This window comes from Paramisgurnus dabryanus, chromosome 11, assembly GCF_030506205.2.
Source record: "Paramisgurnus dabryanus chromosome 11, PD_genome_1.1, whole genome shotgun sequence".
Taxonomy (NCBI): Eukaryota; Metazoa; Chordata; class Actinopteri; order Cypriniformes; family Cobitidae; genus Paramisgurnus; species Paramisgurnus dabryanus.
Window position 1 is genome coordinate 36,907,134 of NC_133347.1, and position 17,828 is coordinate 36,924,961.

Below are 17,828 nucleotides of genomic sequence, written 5' to 3' on the forward strand. Positions count from 1 at the left end.
GACGGAGGGTGGGAGCTTTTCCAGTTCAACAAAATTAAACGCCTAGCTAATAGAGTTAAAAAGGCTACAAAATCTGCGGAGTGAGAAGGCAAAGAGTGGCCAGGTAGGAAGATCCCAAACAAACCTGTAAGTGGGCAGGGTGGTATATCGAAAGAGATAATGGCTGACAGTGAATTAAAAATTTGCTGCCAAAAAGAAGATAGTGCGGGGCAAGACCAGAACATATGGATTAAAGTAGCTTGTCCTGAATGACACCTGTCACACTCAGGGTCAATAGAGGGGTTAATACGAGCTAGTCTACTCTTAGACCAGTGGGCTCTATGTACCACCTTGCACTGTATGAGTTTGTGACGTGCGCAGAGAGAGGAAGAGTTAACCCTGTTTAAGACCACTTTCCATGTCTCTGCATTAATATCAGTACCAATGTCTTGGGACCAAACAATGCGTAAATTATCAGAAACAGTTTGCAAATTAACAATTATGTTCATAAGTTTAGATATCGATCCTTTGGTACAAGGGTCCACACTTAGAATGGTATCCAGATCTGAAGGAACAGGTATATTAGGAAAGTTGGCCATTCTTTTCCGCACAAAATCTCGAACTTGTAAATATCTAAAAAAAATGGCTTTTAGGAATATTAAACTGAGAGGTCAACTGCTCAAAAGAGGCAAAACACCATTAGAATAAAGATCACCAATAGACACCAATCCAAGATCTCTCCATACAGTAATGCATAAGCGCTGTCCAAAACAGAAGGGTAGAACAAAGGCACTGCATGAAAAGAGGTGTATCCGTACTAGGAAACTCCTGTAAACACCACTGATTTTCGGAAGTATCTACTAGTTCCACTGAGGGTAAACTTCTAACTCCACCAAGTTAGGAAACTCCCGTAAAGATACCAATTCGGATGTATCTTGCTGAGGGGATATTCCCGTGGTATATGCAGCCATGGCAAATAATCCCACTGAAGATTTTGTCAGGGGACATTTTCACACCTTCAGAGGTACTGGGATTTCACACCTTTGCACAATTCTAGTGTCCCCATTGGTGTTTAATCCCAACACTGATTGGTTGCTTTTAAAACCCCCTCCCAAAACTCTGACAACTATTGGGACACAACTTTGAAACTTTCCAGTTGAGATGATTTGATTGGTTACACTTTGTATTTAGCCCAACCCAAGCCCTCATAGTTTAGTGACTTGATTGGTTATTTGCCTGCTATGCAGATGGACTACAACCCCCCCCCCCACTATATCCTACTATACACCCCCAAAAACCTTAAAAAAAATAAAAACTTGAATTGAGTTTGAAATGTTTATTTAATAAAAAAACTGAACAATCCACAATTGTCACAATCACAAAATAATATTACACATAAATATTAGAAGTTGCATACATAAACAATACTATTTAAACTTATAAATATACAGACAGAGAAAGCAATATTAGAGTAAAATAAAACAAAATAAAAGCAACAATGAAAACTACATTCAAAGCAGTACAATGTAATGTAGCAGTGGCGGTTGCAAATTCAAAATAAGTGTTCAGAGTGTCATGTGTGTTGCTTGTGTTTTTAAAATGTGTTTGTTGCTTCATGTAAACCATGTGCATCACGTGTTTAGTCAAAACATGTGATGCACATACACGCACTCGACTCGCAGAACACATATTTTGAAATTGGGAACCACACAAATGACGGGCTGTATACATGTTGTGACAAACTTCGCATCAAGTGCTCACAAAAAACCAGTCACCCGCTCCCACTGTAATGTAGTAAATACCTAAATAAAATGAACAACAACTTGCTTTAAGAAATCAGTCCTACACTGCAAAAAATGACTCTTACATAGTATTATTGTCTTGTTTTTAGTAGAAATATTATTTAAATTAAAATGTTTTTTCTTGATGAACAAAATGACCTAAGAAAATAAGTCTAGTTTTAGACAAAATAAATAAACACACACACACTTTAAGTGAATTTGTGCTTAAAACAAGCAAAAATATATGCCAATGGTGTGAGAAAAAAAATCTTACGTTTTCTTTTTTTCATAAAAACTTTATTTAAGCACAATTTTCTCACTCCACTGTTAAGATATTTTTGCTTGTTTAGGCACAAATTTACTTAAATTGTATATTTTTGTCTAAAAACTACACATATTTTCTAAGGTAATTTTGCTCATCAAGAAAATACATCTTGATTTAAGAATTTTTAGTTTTTCTACTGAAAACAAGATAAAAATCCTAAATTAGAAAGTGATTTTTTGCAGTGTAGATTCAATAGCAGAGCTCTGTCTTGGAATTAATCAAACATTTCTCACTGTAACACTGTCATTTCTCACATTTAAGAAAACCGGTTGCATTAAACCATACAAGTTTTAAAACACATAGATTTGAGTACTGTGAACTTTAAATAATTGAGTCACATGCAGTTATGCACTTATATTTAAGTTCACACTACCTAAATATAAGTGCATAATTGCACAAGACTTAAGTTCACAGTACTCAAATGTATGTTTTTTAAAACTTAATGGTTTAAGGCAACCGATTTCCTTAAATGGTTTGAGTTAAGTTAACTGTTGTCAGCAAAGGTAAAGTTGATGCACCCTCATCTGGACAGACATCTCTTTGGAACCCTTTGGAAATATAAAAGTACATATAAGTATTTGGCATAATACTAGTACACATATACAGATACACACGACAAATCAAATGACATATAATTAAAGTTGTACATTTTAGAAAGTTTACATTAAACTGTACAAAGATACAACAATATATGATCAAAGAACTTCATAATATACATCTTCTTACTTAATTTCTGTGTTGATGTCCTCAGAGTCTCTGTGTTGTTCTGCAGCTTCATTACAGTAGGCTAGTTCAATATAGTTGTCTATCAAACACAGAATAAAAAAATAGAATCACATACATCATAACACATCTATTTACGATTTAACCTCTTTAATTTAATAATGTCATTATTAAACTTACATCATTTTGGCCAGATTGCAGTGACATCAATTTCTTCAGTGTCTGGATCAGTCTGATGTTTTAGCTTCCACTGTTACTTCGTTATATTTCTGGCAAGCACAGAATTAAAAATCAAAATCAAATACATCTGTTTACTATCTAACATGTTTGATTTTAAAAAAATTGAATGAATAAACATACATCATCTTTACCCAGAAACCTCTTCAGCATCCACAAAGTTGACCACAGTGTACATGACCTCTGTAAACACAAACATGAATAGACTTCATATTTAAAAAGATGAAGAACAGCAAACATATAACGTTAAAATATATTATGACTCCAAGCTTCTTTACAATTAGCATCTAGGTTCTCTCAAAGTGAAGCTGGCTTTGTTCTAAACCAATATAAAGCTATTAAAACAGTCTTGAAAAATAAGCAGCATCTACCAGAACTAAAGCAATGAGCTTTTAACAACAAAAGATCGTCTGTATAATTTAAAATAGCAGAGAGACACTTGCTAGCTGCTAACATTTCAAACACACAAGTTACTGTTGCTTTGTTTGTTTTAAGCAAAGAACGTCTCATCTTGGCGTCTTTAAAGTTTTGTGTTTAAAAATTTAAACATCGAATTGATTCTTCTAACAGCCCGGTTTGAATGTTACTTCGCGTATTTTTAACCTCATGTTTACCGCTGTGTACCACGTATACCCTTAAAGTTTTACTGTTTGTGCTTTAAATTCAAACAGTTCTAGTATAAAGACAAAAACGAATCATAGTAAATAACATCAGTGTTCGAATTATGTCAAAGCTTATGGGGGGTCCCCTAGCTAAGCCCCACCCCCCGGCCAAGCTCCACCCCCCTCATTATAGGGTCGCTGTGATTTCACAACGTAAGATGTGATCGCCCTTGATCAACAATCATCTGATTCTGGTTTTAATCAAAGAAACCCCAAATTACCCTTAACTCAAACTCTAAAAAAAATGTTTACCCCTCAAATTAGTGTGAAACACTGGCAAGGGCAGAACTTTTAAACAGAATAGGGGTGAAATAGGGTGGACTCATTCTTAAATTACATAATTTTACTATATAGTAGTGGTTACATGGATGATTACATTGCGTTTTTTGAGTCATAGATCGAACAATTTTCAGAAATTATGAGCATATAAAAATAGAAAGAACAAAGTTACAAATAAAGCAAGATCTAACAGTAGTATTTAGGTACATAAATAGAATCAAGTGAATAATAACACTGTTTTCTTCACTGTATAAATTAAATATAATTAATCTTTTTAAAGATACATAATTTTAAAGATAGTTATCATGCCACCAGGTTCAAGGTTGCTGTCCCCAGCACTCACAGCAGCCCCATTCGCGTAATTTGCGGGTGGTATACGTCCCCACCGCTTTATGACCAAGTTGATTGTGCCCCAACTTCCGACCACGGAGTAATTCTTGCGTTCATAATCATAATTAGGGTCCATATTCATTTAAAACGCATGGACAACGCATGACGCGCCGCCGCCTTCTGCTTTTCAAAGCGGTCGCCTGTGAACACGAGTTTTGTTTTAGACGCCGCACGTTTAGATTTAAAATAAACTTGAGCGCAACTTGAAACGAACGGCCTCTAAAAGGTAAATGTCGTATTTTTTATATCTAAGTTATATTTGTAACAATGATTAATCTATTAATAGTTATTCTTCATCTATTTCATGCAAAACTCTAGGGGAAAAAATATAGGGGAAAACATTTGTTCCCTTTCAGCAGTTTTTGAATAAGTTTAATTGAATAATATTAAAATACCTTATGGTAGGGCTGCACGATTATGGCAAAATCATAACTGTTTTAGACTATTTGCATTGAATTGGAAATTATATTTTTGGAAAATATATTAATTGCAAGGCTGCAAAGAATAGTGCACTGAGGATTTAATTATATTATTTTAATATAGTCAGTGGTAAACTAAAGTGGGCCGGTCTAAGACATGAAACTCCAGGGCTGAAAATGAGTCCCACTTCGGCCATGCATGTGACATTTTTCAATGTTGAGCGATAGGCTAAGTATTAAAGAGACTATCATTTATTATCATTTAAGCGTGATTTCTTCTGCTTTCCTAATAAAATATTTTGTGTGACTGGGTTGACCAGCCGTCAGTCTGAGTGGATAGCTTTGCCACTGTTATGAAATAATTGTTTGAGAAGATTTTTTTAAAAACCCTTAAACCTAAAGATTACTTACCGCAACTGAGGTAAAAAATACTCCACACGCAGATAGAGACATTAACTTGTCTGTCAATTCCTCCAGAAAACAGCATGAGGCGCACTTGCGAGTTTCTTTATTTCAGACAGAAGTCATTTGAATTATTTTATTGCGAAATTGGGACAAAAAACGGACAGTATCGCTTTGTGACACGCAAAATGAGGATTTTAAATTTATGTAGAATTTTAATTTAAATAAAAACCAGGGGACCCCCCTAATTTATATTTTTGTGCTTTATGGGGGGTCCCTTAAGGCTTATAGGAGGTCCGGGACCCCCCCAGACCCCCTTCAATTCGAACACTGAATAACATAATATGAACAAATAGGCAACCGATCAGCGTGATGCAGGCAAATGAATTAAATCAAACATACCGTAATGTCGATGAGCAAACAAAGAGACTGAGAGTAATCCATGCAGTAACGGTTCGCGATTTTGAATCTTCCCGTCAAGCCCATAGGTAAAGCGGTCGCACCTGAAGGGTGGAGGTGCATCCTGGGAAATGTAGTCCTTTGGCGTTGTTTCTGCTTGATCCTCTGCTCGCACTTAATATACTTTTTTTATAATCCACGTTTTCACACTATGCATTGTTCTTTATACTTGATAATTAATAAAAAAAATAAAAATAAATGTTTTTATAAAGTTTATTACGTTGACAAAGCATGTTTAGTTGAAAAACATGTTAACAGTTATTTTGAATGATGCTCAGATTTTCTTAAATATAAAATCTTTGTGAATCAGCACTTTCTTGATGAAATACAAAACTCTGTATAAACATGCCTCAGGAATTATGTCTGGGTTTAGTGGATTAACTGCCATACTAATCATTGGAAACATTTAACGTATACCTAAATGAATTTTTACTTAAATATAAGTAAATATAAACTAATACTGAGTTAAGACATGTAGCCTAATTAATTTATTGTAAATGATTGCATTAACTAACAATGAAAAACATGTCATGTTGTAGTTAATGATGACTCTTCAATAGTTTATGATTAGTATATGCCTTAACCCAGCATTAGTTCATGTTAAAGTAAAAATGCATGTATGTCTTTTTTCACTGTGATATATTGACCCTTATTATATTATAAAGTCCCCATCTTTTTTATTTAAATTGATTGATTGAAGACAAACATTATAATATGTGGACTGACTTTGTACAAGCATGCATTATCATATGCTAAAAGTTACCTCCTCAGATAGACTAGAACATTGATTGGTGCCCAAACATTTTCCTTACAAGGGCCAAACCTGACTGAGGGCCGTGGGCCAAAAGTAAATGTTGTTGTGTTATATTAAAATTAAAGTTGCCCTGATAACCCCTAATTTGTAATTTTAAAAATAAATAAGCAAACATTACTCTGTTTATGCATAACTAATGCAGTTTTATTTTCCAAGGCTTTTTGTAGAAAAAAGAAATCGTTTTGCCAATCATTTTAAATATCCCTTTCTCTGTGTGCCACTGCCCCAACCTCTTCATTTTTAGTTTATAGTACCCGAGTCCATTAATTTCCGTGATGCATTTTATACACCTTCAAGAATGCATGAAACATAAAAAAATTCACTTTAATCCCTTGCATTTAATTTTAATTTACATTTTGTAATGTAAAAATACAACAAAAAATGATACATTTTAGAAAATGTTTAATAAAAAATACGAACATCTGCGTCAATGACTTTTGTTTTCTTTTTCCTTATCTCACGTGGCATGATGGGCCAAATTAAAGGTCTATTGTGGGCCAACTTTGGGCACCTCTGGATTAGAAGTACAGTAGCTGACAGGTATCTGCAGATATGTTTACCCAAGTTTGTCAGTCTGTATCACCCAACATGTTTTGCATTCATATGTGAAAGACTGTCTTTTAGATTATGGACCTGTCTATTGATATTTTTGTTTCCAATTTATCAACATCCTAGCTAGCAAAATTTGTTACATGATGTCATTTGAACGGCTTCTTTTAAACGATGTATGCAGCATTGAGAGATACATGCACAATATTCTGACCTAGGGCAGTTGGAGACATGTTTTCAAAGTGTTGTAAATATATATTCTGAAATAACATTTGTTGCATTTCTCTTGAGTCAGAGACATAATTTTCACACATGAAAATGGTAATTGTGTTCACTGAATTTTAGTTATTTTGAATTATGCTAAGTTTCTTAAATAGACGAATTAAATTATATTAATAATAAACGTATTTAGAAAACACAGTTTTTATGTACCACAATACTGTATGTGCTGTCTTAAAGAGACATGATTAACCCCCCCACCCCACTCAGCTCTGAAAACAAAGAAGACACCTCTACCTGTGGGTCATTAACATATAAAAGCCCTTCACACCTCACACCCACCCCTCCTCACAAACAGCTGTAAGGATTCCTGGAAACTTCCACCAGTTCCTACATACATCCACAAACGTAAGGTTTCTGGATGTTTAACAAGTTTACTTTGGTGTATTACCTTTCCAAGCACTCTGCCTCAAAAATCTGGCAAACCTAAAGTTTAGCAGAGATTTCCCATCCCGTATTTGTCCGTATACAGCTCTTTTCATGCAGTGAAGGGTTGGAATGTATTGGGGATAACAAAGGGGTTTTGTGAAGAGCAAAATGACGCAAAAATTGAGTCCAGATTTTGAGACTATTTTTAACAATTATGTTAGATAGATGATAGATAGATATATACTTTATTTATCCCAGGGAGGGAAATTCATGTACCCAGTAGCGTTTAAAAATACTTAATCACACTATAAACACAGTTAACAATAACAGTAATTAAAGTTAAAATAGATAGATAAATAGATAGATAAAAAATTTGTTAAGTTTGTCAAAAACATCATCTGTAGTCCATTATTGCCCTGACTTGCTGTTGTGTAGTCTGATGGCCAGTGGGACAAAAGAGTTTTTAAATCTATTTGTGGAGCAGGGCTGGGACAACAATCTGCCACTAAATGTGCTCCTTTGTCCAATAAAGGTGTTATGCAGGGGATGGTGTGCGTTGTCCAATATGGACAGCAATTTGTCCATGGTCCTTCTTTCTGCCACTGTCACTAGTGAGTCAAGTGCAGACCCTACTACTATGCCTGCTCTCCTTACCAGTCTGTCCAGTCTGCCCACATCTCCTTTCTTACTGCTTCCTCCCCAACAAACTACACCATAAAAGAGGACACTGGCCACCACCGACTGGTAAAACATCTGCAGTAGTTTTTTGCAGATTTTGAAGGACCCTAGCCTTCTCAAGAAATACAGACGGCTCTGGCCTTTTCTGCAGAGAAAGTCCATATTTGCTGCCCAGTCTAACTTATCATCCAGTTGGAGTCCCAGATATTTATAAGTCCTCACCACCTCAACATCAACTCCCTCAATGGACACAGGCTGGAAATTTGGTTTCTTCCTTCTAAAATCCACTACTAGTTCCTTGGTCTTGGACAAGTTTAGCTGCAGTTGATTGATCCTGCACCACCTCACAAAGTCCTCCACTAGTCCCCTGTACTCCCCCTCCTGTTCATCTCTGATACAACCAACTATCAACGTGTCATCTGAGTATTTCTGCACATGGCAGAAATCAGAGTTATACTGGAAGTCAGATGTGTACAGAGTGAAAAGGACGGGAGAAAGCACGGTTCCCTGTGGCACTCCAATGCTACTGACCACAGTGTCTGATGTACAACCCTCCAGTCTGACATATTGTGGTCTCTCTGTAAGGTAGTCCGTAATCCATGTCACCAATAGTGGGTCCACTCTCATCTCTGTCAGTTTTTCTCTCAACAGTAGCGGCCGGATGGTGTCAAAGGCACTGGAGAAATCAAAAAACGACATTCTTACAGAGCCCTTTCCCCTATCCAGGTGTGAATGAGCTCTATGAAGTAGATAGAGGACAGCATCCTCTACGCCCATCTTCTCCTGGTATCCAAACTGTAGTGGATCTTGTGCATGGTGTACCTGAGGTCTGAGGACATGGAGCAGCAACCGTTCGAAAGTCTTCATAACATGTGAGGTCAGTGCTATCGGTCTGAAGTCACCTTGCTCCCTCGGATGTTTTTTCTTGGGGACCGGGATGATACATGAAGTCTTCCAGAGCACTGGGACCTTTCCCAGCTTCAAACTCAGATTGAAAACATGCTGAAGTGGCTCCCCCAGTTCAGTAGAACATGCTTTTAGCATCCTTGGACACACTTTGTCTGGTCCCACTGCCTTTCTTGGTCGGAGTCTTCTCAATTCTCTGGTCACCTGTTCCTTAGTAATAGTGATGGGGAGGGGAGTCGAACTGTCTATATATGTGGAGGGTGTAGATGGACTGCAGTCTTAGATGTTAGGAGATATAATGGTGGAATCAGGTGAGGTGATGGACATGGAGGTATGAAGGGTACCATCACTGGTTGTGGTGGTTGGTGTATCAAATCTGTTAAAAAACTGGTTAAGCTGGTTTGCTTTCCCAGCGTCCCCATATCCTGTAATACTACCCTTCGTCCTACAGCCTGTGATGGTTTTCATGCCGTCCCATACCTCCTTTATGTTATTATGCTGCAGCTTCTGTTCTACCTTCCTTTTGTAATCTTCCTTTGCCCTTCTTATGTGTACCTTAAGTTCCCCCTGTATGCGCTTCAGCTCACCTCTGTCACCATCCTTAAATGCTCTTTCCTTCCTATTCAGGATTTTCTTGACATTACTGGTGATCCACGGTTTGTTATTGGGAAAGCAGCGTACAGTTCTAGTTGGAACCACCACGTCCATGCAGAAATTCATATAATCAGTGGTGCAATGAGTTACTCCCTCGATGTCCTCACCGTGTACTTCTTGCAAAGTGCTCCAGTCAGTACATTCAAAACAGTCTCTAAGAGCCTCCGCTGCCTCAGGTGACCATTTCCTGAATGAGCGTTTGGTTATGGACTGTCTCTGTATTAATGGTTTATACTGTGGTGTGAGCCGGACCAAGTTATGATCAGACTTTCCCAATGGGGGTAGAGGAGTAGCAGTGTAAGCTTCCTTCACGTTTGCATACAATAGATCTAAAGTCTTATTCTTCCTGGTGGGGCAGCTTACAAACTGATGGAAGTCTGGCAGTGTGGAATCCAGTGTCACGTGATTAAAATCCCCAGAGATAGCAAAGAAAGCATTCGGATGTTGTGTTTGCAGTCTCGCGATGGTGGAGTGAATTACGTCACACGCAGTCTCTGCATGCGCTCGCGGTGGTACGTACACAACAACAACAATGGCGTGGGAAAACTCTCTAGGCATATAAAACGGCCTGAGACCTACCGCCAACATCTCAATGTCTCTATTACACACAATCTCCTTCACAGTTACATGCCCCTGGTTGCACCATCTGTTGTTAATAAACAGTGCGAGTCCCCCTCCTTTACTTTTACCGCTGCGTTTGCAATCCCGATCCGCTCTCACTGTAGTAAAACCTGGTAGATCCACATTAGCGTCGGGGGTGTTTTGAGTTAGCCAGGTTTCCGAGAGGCAAAACAAACTGCACTCTCTGTACATCCTCTCCGTCCTCACAAGGGCAGCCAATTCATCCGTCTTGTTAGTCAGACAATTTACATTCCCCATCACTATTGACGGAACCGAGGGTTTATACTTCCACCGCTTAGCCGTTAGCCTAGCCTTCACTTTCACTCCGGCTCTGCAGCCTCGCCGCCTCTTCTTTAGCTCCTCAGGTATGTGATGAAAAATGCCAGCTCTTTCCATTGTTTGTAGTGAAAGCAGTTTCTCCCTTGAGTAGACAAATTGTTTCCTGCTTTGTCCATAGATAGTCATCATATCCATGGGATATATATATATAAAGTTAAAAGCTAAAAAGTACTTTAAGACACACTTAAAATATAGCAAAAACAACTCTACACATACGGAGCTACTGGATTTGCGTCCTGCTCACGCTGGCGCACGCGCACTGATGTGTTTGACTATTTAATTAGGGAAAATGTATATGGGAGGCATAAGAGTGCAGCTAAGGAGGAATTGTTACAAGAAGCCAGCCATTTCCTCTCACCGTTCGGGAGTGTGATTCGCAGTGTAGCAGGGTACAGAAGCGCAGGCCTAACTCCGCGTTTGAAAAGTGACGACATCACCTCTTTATATTCGGCGCGGAGTTTCAAAACTTCTGGACAGTAATCCTCAAATATACGAATCATGTGGCCTTGATACAGCAGCTCACCCTTTTTGCGAGATTCCCTGATGACCAAGTCCTTTACTTGAAAGCGATGAAATCGCAGAATGACAGGTCGGGGTCTCTGTCCTGGAGCCAGTTTAGGCGCGAGGCTACGGTGAGCTCAATCCAATTCGGGGGGGTGTGGATATCACCTGGGAGCCCAGAACATCGACCAAAAGCTGTGAGAAAAAGGTCGTCGGACGTGGCCCCTCAATAGACTCAGGTAGTCCCAAAATGCGAACATTTTGGCGTCTGCTGCGGCTCTCAAGATCTGACACTTTAGCCTTAAGCCACTCGTTATCCTGTTGGAGCCTCGTACATGTAGCTTCTAGTTGTTCTAGCTGCTGGCTGTTCTCTGTAGTACCGGACTCGAGATTGCCAATCCGAATATCATGATCTGCCACCGTGGATTGAATGTTATCTATTTTGGCTGCTAGAGTTTCAAAAGATGCTTTAAAGTCCGCGGCGATCGAGGCTCTGAGCTCGTCGTGTAAAGCACTAATCTCGACTAGTGTGATGCTAGTACTCGGCGTGAGAGTTCCTTCTCTGTCTTTATCGACCTGTTTGCCTTTCCCTTTCGACATTTCAAACGCGAATGAAGTCACTAAGCCGTAGGAAGTAAAGGGCAGTAGAACATCGACAAAATAATGAGGTTTAAAAAGACAAACTGAAAAAGTTTTTGGGAGCGAACCGCGCGCACGTCTACTCAGGCGCCATAACCGGAAACCCCCCCACCTTAATTTCTAACAGATGGTGTTATTCTGATTGGTGTCAAAGGTGATAAAACTGTTCCTGTTTGGTGTAATGCGTTTACTCCCTGACGAAGGCTTGTTTGCCGAAACGCGTCTGAGTTTTTAAAGGTTTATTATGACCAAGCCGTATTAATAAAGGCTTTTTACTTTTTTAGAGAGTGCCTTGGGGTTTTTCTTTGTTTTTGCCAGAGGCGATTCTAGGGTTAGAGCTTTAGGTGTGCTGAGCACCCAATGAGCTCCGCTGCCACCACCCACTCTTTTTTCCTACAGAAACCAAAAATATGTCTATTGTAAAATAACTATCATTTTAGCATTGGTTCAACTAACTCCAAAATCAAGATTTTGTGGGGGCCTTTCAGGCATGAAAACGGGTCATGGGTGAAAAAGATGAGAAGAAAATTACCCCTCTAGGGTCCGGGAGCATGCTCCCCCTTAGAATTTTTTTTTTCACTCTGTTCCAAACGCCATGTTTTCATGACGACTGACCAGAAAAGACGCACGTGATGTCATGTTTACATGACTCCCGATTGTTAAAATAAGTCTCAAATTAACAATAATCATACAATAAACTTTAACAACGGAGACACACGTATGCAACTACCCACTGAGACACACAAAACTGCATGCGTCTTGCGGAAGAACATTGTAACCGGCACTACTTCTCTCCGTTTAAGTCTATGGACGAGTCACCCAGGTACTGTACTACTCCGCAGCGCGCGGGTACCCGCCGGACTAAAGTAATCCGAAAATAAACACTTATTATACGTGTACCATGGTGATTCAGTATAAGACAAAAACACGGCTTGAAAGATTGATTCGTGATGTACTCGCTCATTAAAAAACATAACGTAAACATTTTGTAAGATTTGAACAAAAAAGTTGCATCACAACACTTTTAACTGATTCTCTCTCTGCGTGTGTTTCGCGCTCGGGCTAAGCGACGGTACAGAGAAGTAAAAGAAGAGGATGACACCATTTGCTAAGCGGGGAGGTCTTCATTTTCTACGTTAACATATACATTTTAAACCACAAACTACGGAGTATGTTTTGGACATTATTTAACCTTGTCAAAGACCAACGAACATTTTAGAATAAATAAATTTCTTGCTCCAAGTTTTAGGGGTGCTGAGCACCTTTTTAGGGGTGCTGAAGCACCCCTAAAAAGGGGCTAGCCTCGCCCATGGTTTTTGCTATATTTCTATTCCCCCATCCAAAGAGCACCTTGATTTTTATATATTGTTTTGAGTCCGGGCAGCGCTCCTTTGTTTTTTGATTTAGTCAATTAAATTCTCCTTGCCCCCCACTGGACAGAGAAACAGCAAAGGATTGTTATTATTATCTTGCAGTTCAGAACAAGTCAAACTGGGCTAGATGTATATATCTGCATTATTAAAGGTGACTAATGATATTTTGTTGAGTATAGACTCTGGGAAAATGTTGCCTTTAAGATGTTAGGTTTAAGTGCAGCCTTTGATACTCTGGATCATACAATTTTGATAGAAAGCCTCAGAGATTATGTAGGGATCAATGGCGTGGCCCTTAAGTGGTTTTCTTCATATTTGTACAACAGGACATGTTCTGTAAAAATTGGAAATCATGTCTCTGCATCCGCGACTATTTCTTGGGCGTTCCTCAGGGATCAATTCTTGGTCCGACTCTGTTTTCACTATACATGGTTCCATTTTTAAGCAGTATAATATCAAACATCATCTGTATGCTGATGAGTTACAACTGTATTTTCCTCTGCAGTGTGATGGTTGTATATCACTAACTAATTTTACAAGTGCTTGACTGAGAGAAAGGGATGGATAGCAAATAATTTTTTACAATTAAATGAAGCCAAGGCTGAGTTTATTATGTTTGGGAATAAACAGCCTGGGAATAGTTTGGCTGGAAACTGTGGAGTATTGTCCAATAATATGTGTAGTCATGTAAGGAATCTCTGTGTAATTTTTTATTCTGAAATGCTTTGATCGCCAAGTTAATAGCGTCTAGAAATCATTTTTTTTTCAGTTGAGAAAATTGACCAAATTAAAACCCATCCTTTTATACAGGGGTGCCAACCCTGCTCCTGAAAGGCTACCGTCCTGCAGCCTTCAGTTTCAACCCAGCTCCAACACACCTGTCTGTAATTATCAAGCAACCCTGAACACCTTGATTAGCTGCTTCAGCTGTGTTTGATTGGGGTTGGAGCTAAAAGCTACAGGATGGTAGCCCTCCAGTAACAGGGTTGGGCACCCCTGCTTTTATAAAATGATTTGGAGTTTGTTCTGCATGCCTTTCTTTCAACCCGGTTAGGTTATTGTAATGCTCTTTATTTAGGCATAAGTGAATCACTGGTTACTCATCTTCAGTACGTTCAAAATGCTGCAGCGAGATTTTTAACAAATACCAGAAAATGAGATCACATAACACCTGTATTGATAAACCTTCATTGGTTACCTGTAAAATTCAGAATACAATACAAGGTGTTAACTTTGTTTTTAAAGCATTACACAATCAAGCTCCTGAATACATAAATGATATGTTAATCCCATATCAGTCTCAACGTCAATTACGCTCCTCTCAGAACATGCTTTTAACTGTAGTGGAGATCGCGCCTTCTCTGTTGCGGCCCCTGCTCTTTGGAACAAGTGCCAAGCATGGATACTTTTAAAAAGGATTTAAAGACTTATTTATTTTATAAAGCTTTTGGCAACTGATTGGGTCTGGGAACTGTGAGTGATTATGTGTTTGATTTATGGTGTCATGTGTTGATGTTTTGTTTTTGTGTATATTAGAATTATTGGAATCTCTGCGTAATTTTGAAGTTGTTTAACACTTATGGACAGCACTTTGGTCCATTTTAATGGTTTTGAAAGTGCTTTATAAATAAAAGTTGAGTTGCTGCTCGTGTAAGCTCCATTGTAGGTGCGCGTGCGATGTGCGCTTTCTAAACTGTCTGTGTTACGCCTTTTTGATCTGATAATGTCACATTATTATTTTGAAAACTAACTTTAAATAATAGCTTTTTGACATTGGTTAATCAATTCAACATACATAATCCAAAGGATAACATGTTAAAGGTATAGCGGAAGATTTTCGTTTTCCGGGTGGATCACCACTGTTATTGGTCATCCCAGATGTCAATCATTCTGATTATATGTTGACGTATAACGGTCGCACGTGCTCGCCTCTACGTTCGCTTTCTGCACATGCGCACTTTCACATGTATGTGTGTTGTGCTACGGTTTCAACCATTCATTGAAGGTCGCGTTCTCACTGTATTTTTTTCAAAATGTCTGAGGGTCGCAAGAGAAAAAGTGTCTACGAATTGTATGACAAGAAGAGAAAGGACTATAAATAAAGAAACAAGACCAGATGTTTATGGGAGACTATTTCACACGCTGGCTGAGCGAAAAGGACAGGTGGGGCTTCCCACGCGAAGTTTCTACTGGAAAGGTACATTTTGTCATGCTATTTGGAGAAATCCATTTAAAATCACTGCTGGTAAAAGTTGATGTAAGCTATGATTTGCGATGCTAGCCCTGGCACAAGTCACGAACCGCACAGACACGGTAAACATGCCGACAGAAACTTGTAAACAGAGCGAAGAGAAGAACTGAGCTCCTGCACGTTCTCTCTCTCTCTGTCTCGTGCACGCGTTTAACAGGCGTTCCCTCTCGGGAGCATTTTTTAAAAAATATCGAGGGGCGGTTCTTTTAAATAATTCGGGAAAATCTTCCGCTATACCTTTTAAAGTGTAAACACTTATTTCCAACATGGTCCTTGGTGGTAAAACATTTCACACAAAAAACAAACAAAGACCAATTATAGGTCAAAGACATAAACATTTACACAAATCATCCAAATTTCACCAATATCCTAAAATCAAAAATCATAAATCACATAAATTAATCAACACCACGCTAGTTATAAAAGAGATCAGCTACTCTATTCCATAAAAGGGCCTTAACCTGATATTTAAAAGACCCTCTGGTATTTACCATCTTGAGGGAAATTGGCAAATTGTTCCATAGCATGATACCTGTATAAAAAAAAGAACTTCCAGCTGCATTGTTGACTCTGGGCACTTTACAAGAACGGACACTGGCCCTAGTATTATGGTAATGCTGTGTATGAACCATTTTTAACCATGAGCCTATGAAACTGTTTCAACTAAATATTTTTATTCATTCAATTCAGTTTTATTTATATAGCTCTTTTTACAATTAGTAATTGTTTCAAAGCAGCTTTACATTAATAGAAGTAGGGGGAAACACAGAAAAATCGATAGACAACATAAGTTGCACAATACAGCAGCTAAGATTAAACTGAACAAGCGAGTGTAGTCATATGTAGCATATAGAAGGTGGTGCTACGTTAAGCCAAAGTCGACTGACTCCCAGGGGTGGAAAAAAACCCTCGGAGAAAAAATGTGCATGTTATGCAAGTGTCACACAGTGGTGTGGTTTACTAATGCCGCAATAGCTAGCCTGTCTAGAACCGAGCAGATATTAAATTACCCAGACGATTTATGTGAATGCTTTGTTCTGGACAAGCAAACTATTGCAAGATAAGTATATTTTCTAGACAAATTATGTGAATGCTTTGTTAAAGGTCACGTTCTTCCTGATACCATTTTTTAAACCCTAGTTAGTGTGTAATGTTGCTATAATAGCATAAATAATACCTGTAAAATGATAAAGCTCAATGTTTACTGCCAGACGATATATTTTCTTCAGTAGAATTCCTTTTTTAAAAGCCTACAATGAACGGCCGGTTTGGACTACAGCCCTCTATTTCCTGCTTTAATGACATCAGTAAAACAGTTTGTTGACTAAACTCCGCCCACAGGAATACGTCAGTCACCAGCTTTGGCTCAAACGGCTCTGCAAAGCTAAGCTGCTGTCGAATAACAACACACAAAACAAACTACACAATCAGAACTTGTTACGTATTTCTGAAGAAGGGACTTCATAGAACAAGGAAGACATCAGCCTGTTTTGAGGACAGTGAAAATAGCGCTATACAGATAAGTAAATTGTATGAAAAATACAGTGTTTTTTTTACACGTGAAACATGAACACATGTTATATTGCCCACTATAAACACAATCAAAGCTTCAAAATCACAGACAGAACAGGAGCTTTAAAGAAAAAGTCTTAAAGTGCCCGTATTATGAAAAACTCACTTTTTCTGGGTTTTGGGGTGTTCATTTGTGTCTCTGATGCTCCCACACGCATACAAACTTGGAAAAAAATCCATCCATGCTGTTTTGAGTGAGATACAGGTTTCTGAATGTCCTCTGCCTTGAGTCTCAGATTGCGCCAGTTAAAACTCAGCTCCGTTGTGACGTAACAAACCGTTTCGTCACATTCAGTTTGAATTTTCCCGCCCACCACCCCACTCGCAGGTCTCCACCCACCAGGTAGCTAGAGAGCATAGAGCAGTCACTTGAATGAGACCCTCTGTGCTGTTATCATCTCTCACGGAAATAACAGCGCTATTTGGATATTATGGATTATACTCCCACCTACTTTTAAAAACAAAGTTTTAACGCGTGGTTATTGGAACCCGGAGTAATCTTATATACAGTGTGTTACGACGCAAACAGTCTTCAGATTGTAGGCGATAAGACCTTCATGCGAAATCTGATCTAAACAACAGACTATGTATCTATATTTCACGGTTTATAAGCATTTGTGGACAAAA

At 38.6% G+C, this 17,828-nt stretch overlaps 1 long non-coding RNA gene across 1 annotated transcript; it reads right to left on the minus strand.

The window, feature by feature from the left end:
• Positions 1–2,815: 2,815 nt before the first annotated feature.
• Positions 2,816–3,337, minus strand: LOC141283019 (uncharacterized). The gene is made up of 3 exons (XR_012337988.1): positions 3,169–3,337; positions 2,989–3,077; positions 2,816–2,890 (listed from the first exon to the last, which is right to left on the minus strand). It is a non-coding gene; the product is annotated as an uncharacterized lncRNA (long non-coding RNA).
• Positions 3,338–17,828: the final 14,491 nt, after the last annotated feature.